The sequence below is a fragment of the Hesperophylax consimilis genome, chromosome 20, assembly GCF_061612785.1.
Source record: "Hesperophylax consimilis isolate HC1 chromosome 20, BYU_Hcon_1.0, whole genome shotgun sequence".
NCBI classification, from domain to species: domain Eukaryota; kingdom Metazoa; phylum Arthropoda; class Insecta; order Trichoptera; family Limnephilidae; genus Hesperophylax; species Hesperophylax consimilis.
Window position 1 is genome coordinate 29,185,331 of NC_142855.1, and position 5,476 is coordinate 29,190,806.

General features: G+C 34.1%; 1 long non-coding RNA gene across 2 annotated transcripts; it reads left to right on the forward strand.

Moving 5' to 3' along the window:
• The first annotated feature begins 1,156 nt into the window (after nucleotides 1-1,156).
• Nucleotides 1,157-4,855, forward strand: LOC149414504 (uncharacterized). Of its 2 annotated transcripts, XR_016304013.1 has the most exons (4): nucleotides 1,157-1,337; nucleotides 1,978-2,134; nucleotides 2,527-2,685; nucleotides 3,391-4,855. It is a non-coding gene; the product is annotated as an uncharacterized LOC149414504 (long non-coding RNA). The 2 variants fall into 2 exon arrangements; XR_016304012.1 differs by having other exon boundaries at nucleotides 2,527-4,855.
• The last annotated feature ends 621 nt before the right edge of the window (nucleotides 4,856-5,476 follow it).

A 5,476-nucleotide genomic window follows, 5' to 3' on the forward strand; every position in this document is an offset into this window, starting at 1 on the left:
ACAAAATGAAAAAATATTTTGACAAAAAGGTTCGGAACTTGTCTGAGTTGAAGATAGGCGATAAAGTAGTTTTTAAAAAAGATGTGTCAAGTTCATGGTCACCAGCTACTGTAGTAGAAATTGTTAAAGGATGCCCAAGGTCATATATTGTTGAAACTCCCGATGGTTCAAGATATCGCAGGAATAGGAAACACTTAAATTTAGACAGATCACGTCAGGAATCATCATCACCGCTGAATGGAAATAGTTCATCGAAGAAAGGTGTACGTTTTGACAATGAGTTTCATTCCATCCCGTTTTATCCAGGTCCTACAACTTCTGATGAGCTGACAAACAATGAGGCAAGCATTCGAACTCGTTCGGGCAGAATTGTTAATAAACCTGATAGATATAATCCATCTGATTATAATTAAATTTGGTAATTGTATTTCACTTACAGTTTATTACTATGTCATGAATTATGTTTATTTGAAAAGAAAAATTTATATTTGTAATGTTCATCTTGTCTTGACTTGTTTTTCTTTATTAGGAAAAGAGGGATGTTGGTGTTATTAGTATAATGTTATCTATGGCCATTCCCTAATATATTGTCTGTGCTACACAAACCCTAGCTGTCACCACTTGTCAACAGATCGCCAGCTGGGCTGGTTTAATAAATAACATATCAAATACAAACGTGTTATAATATTCGTTCACCACAATACAACAACTATAAATAAGAATAATCTTTATCCGCGCGAGAAAGTGGTAATGCTTGTATTTATTTGGAAAATCCGTACTTTACCGGTGTAAAATGGTTATTTGCTTCCGTTTTGTTGGTTAATTTTAATATTTTTTGTTTCTTAGTATGTCAAGGCGTAATAGCTCTTTTAAATGTTGTAAACTTTCGTCGTTCAACTAAAAACTTTATCAACTCTGTTAAAACGCTGTTCACACTTCACATTAGCTTTCAAGTGTCATTCTACTCCGACTTGATCTACGAAAATGGCCCTGTGTGAAGCTGAATATTATTCAGCCGAGGTCCGAGGAATTGAACACACGATGCCAACTAGGTTACCGACAGGTCGGTTAAGTTGGTACCCTCGATAGTTCTTCCGGTTATCTATCTGCAGTTATATTTTTTCTATGGTTAATCCAATCTGACGGTCACTGACAACGACGGCTGTTGGGCTCCGTTCTTTGTGTTATTATCGAATTGAATTGTTATTTGAATGTTTGGAATAAGAGTCCAAATCATCGCATTTATATCTGAATGTTGAATTTACCTTTTCAGGGACGTCTTCTCAACTATTTCTTATATTAGGTTATGTTCCTCGTCATTGAAACACTTTGAAAACGTGAGTACATTTATGATAAACTTGTAGATTTTCACTGCACGCTTAGTAGGCAACACATATTTAATAGCACCTGGTTTTCAGAAAAACAACTAATGATGTTGTGGGAGATGGTTAAAATGCATTAAAGTTCCATTTTTTCTCGATCAAAGTTATGTTGAAGGTTAGGAAATACGCATAAATTATTGAAATAACCCGAACTAAACCCTAACAACATATTTTGTACATGTTAACCCAAACCCTCGACTTAAATAGAGAGAGGTTTGTTTCCATTAGATATTTAAGTTGAAATCAAGTGTGGTTTTATTAAAAAGCCTTTGCATGCATCGGAATTCTATAAGTTTACGTATGTATGTTTCACTTAGTTACTCATTTTCTGACTTAAAGAAATACATTTTTTTTATATTATTTTAGATCTTTGTGATAATATTGATCGTTGCACTTGCAAATTTTCTACAAAACCTTTAGTTTTTTAATGTTTAAAACCAAAATCAAACAAACAATAATGTTGACCACAGCGTCCTCCCTGCCAGACGAAGGTTTCGATTTCGAATATAGGTCGCATCCTTATTATTAGTAAACTCATAAAACTATATATTAAACCTTGTGAAATGGTGTTACTTATTTGTTAATTTGTTTGCAGAGTATTTCGTTGTAGTTGAACGCTCTCAAAGCTGTGCCATGTACCTTCCTAATCTGCAGAGTATAACCGTCAAGAGACTCGCCGAATACAGAAGTTGATGTAGACCTGCCGGACATGAAGTATGAATGTTTGGAACATTCCGTGGGAATTGAATACGGTAAGATATATTGCTGCGAGATTGGTGTTTGTCGTGAAACTATTAATTTTCTATTAAATTGCACCATTAATAGCAGCTCATTAATAAATTAAAGTTGGGTCTTATGTCAGTGAATTGCTTTGGTGAAAGTTAAAAGTTCAAGCTTCACTTGAAACAATAATTTTGCAACAGTGTTGTCTTTCATTGTTTTATTTCAGATATGCGATATTCTAGCAAACCGATAAAATTATTCATATGTTGTTTAGGTTTACTTCATTGAGCTGACCTCCGAATACATATTGTCAATATAACCGGGCGTTAAAATTCGATCATGTGCATATTGTGCATATCGTTTAGTCACACAAAAACTAAGTAGGTATGTATACATTTTAATGTAATTTTTCTGTTTTCAGGTGAAACTAGTACGACGAAGAATTCTAATCTGCAGGGAGTCAAAGCTGAACCAGGGACTAAAGAAGAAAGTGATATTTCTTATACAGAAATTGACATTGAACTCTTAGATATTAAAAAGGAATGCTTGGAACACTCTGAAAGAATACACCAAACCGCCGGTAAAACAATGTTTAAATATATTTTTTTATAAACTCACACATAAAAATTAAAACTACAGGCTGAAATAAAGCATTGTTAAAAAAGGCTTACTAAAACTGAACCTTATGAAGTTGTTTAGTTTCGAGACGGGCATTTAAAGCGCTGTGTCAACATTTTCGGATTGACCCGACACGTGACTACATGGCAGGTCATTCGTATGACCAGTGAGTGACATTAAGATTTTAATGTAAATTTTAAACACTTTTTTTAAAATACAAAGAAGTATTGCCAAGTGTTGTAAACTACTAGAAGTGTCGTTGCGATTCTATTATGGAACAAGCTATAGCATGATGAAATGGGCGTGAAAGATTTATAAATGTTAAAAATTTGTAGAATATTACTTTTTTATCATATCGTCTCGCTTCTAGCCACAACACTTATTAAAAGGGTTAAAGTAATAATTCCTTATTTCATTATCTTTTTAACTTTATCGTCAAGGTTTTCTTGTTTAGAAAATCTATTACTGTTTACATCAAGGCAGTAGAGTTGAATATACTCTGCATCGCCTGATGACTTGATGTCTTTAGCCGTGTTTGGCGAGGAGATCTAAATAGAAAGGTACTTATCACATTCCTCTTCCCTCTCTCTTTCAACCTATCCTCTACCTTAAGCGTCACAACATACCCTGATTATAATGAGAGTTTTATAATTGTTTTCTCTTCCAGGCGAATCATTCATTGTTACGGACATCATTACGGTCACCCGAACTAAAGAAAAACCATTCGCATGTTCTTACTGTAACTATTTATGTTCATCGAAGTCAAACTTAATCAAACACATTCGCACTCATACTAAAGAAAAACCATGTTCATGCTCTTACTGTAACCATTCATGTTTATATAAGTCACAATTAACTGCACACGAGCGCACTCATACCAAAGAAAAACCGTTATTTTGCTCTTACTGTAACCATTCATGTGCACAAAAGTCACAATTAATTATACACGAGCGCACTCATACCAAAGAAAAACCTTTCACATGCTTTTACTGTAACCTCTCATGTGCACAGAAGTCACAATTAATTGCACACGAGCGCACTTATACCAAAGAGAAACCGTTCACATGCTCCTACTGTAATTATTCATGTTCACTAAAGCATTCCTTGATTGTACATATTCGTACTCATACTAAAGAAAAACCGTTCACATGCTCCTACTGTAATTATTCATGTTCACTAAAACAATCCTTGATTGTACATATTCGTACTCATACTAAAGAGAAACCGTTCACATGCTCCTACTGTAATTATTCATGTTCAATAAAGCAATCCTTGATTGTACATATTCGTACTCATACTAAATAAAAACCGTTCACATGCTCTCACTGTAACTATTCATGTTCACAGAAGACACAATTAACTGCACACGAGCGCACTCATACCAAAGACCATTATCATGCTCTTACTGTAACTTTCCATGTTCACGGAAATCCAGCTTGATTCGCCACATTCGCACTCACACAATGGAAAAACCGTTCACATGCTCCTACTGTAACTATGCATGTTCTCAGAAGTCACAATTAAATGCACACGAGCGCACTCACACTAAAGAAAAACCGTTCTCATGCTCTTACTGTAACTTTTCATTTTCACGGAAATTCAGCTTAATTTGTCACATTCGCACTCATACAAAAGAAAAACCGTTCTCATGCTTCTATTGTAACTATTCGTGTTCACTGAAGCCATACTTGATTGCACACATGCGCACCCAAGCGCACTGCAAGAAAACCCGTTCACGTGCTCTCACTGTAACCACACATGTGCACAGAAGTCACAATTAACTGCACACCAGCGCACTCATACCAAGGAAAAACCGTTCTCATGCTCTTACTATAACTTTTCATGTTCTCGGAAATTCAGCTTAATATTTCACATTCGCACTCATTCAAAAGAAAAACCATTCAAATGCTCCGACTGTAAGAATTCCGAACTATTAGTATTCCAAATTTAACCGCCAGCTCGCTTGTCCAATCTGCAATTTTAATGGCAATTTCTGCCATTTTTATGGGATTTTATTTAATTTATTCACTCCGTTTATTCACTCAAGTGCTTTTGCATTATAAAATAATCTATTTGAATAATACAAATGAGCGTTGTCGATAACGGTTTTAAAATAACTTAAGAAAAGAATTACGAAGAAAATTTCTTATAAAAGCTTATCACTTTGTGGTGTCATTATTTATTATAATAAAAACAAAACTTATGTACACAAAACTATTTGTGTTTTAATTTGCTTATATATTATTTTCCAAAATTTTGAATTTTGTGTAATGAACGTATGGTGATTATGATTTAGTTTTCCAATGAACCTACTTAATGTAAGCTAGAATGTAGAATTTTATATTTGTAGAATTAAAAATTGAAATGCTGTATGATTTTTTATTTTGATTTATTTCTGCCTAATCAAGGACAAGAGTTCCTCTTTTCTGTTTCCTACGATAGTGATCCAGTAATATTTTGTAAAATATCTCACTAGGACTAAGCCTATATCGCGGTTAACAATTAATAACTAAATGAAGCAACATAAATTAATCACTAATACATACATTCTAAACAGAAAATTATTTAATTTTTATTTAATTTTATTTATTTATTTCACGCCTATTAAGGCTTTTACATACATATATTGTTAGCAGCGCATTCAAATACTGCCGCCACAGTGTTTAGTTCACCAATTGGCCGCCAGAGGCGCTACTCTCATCACTGTCAGCCAATCAGGCATCTACACTTCGCGAGTGGTTCTCAGTATGGTC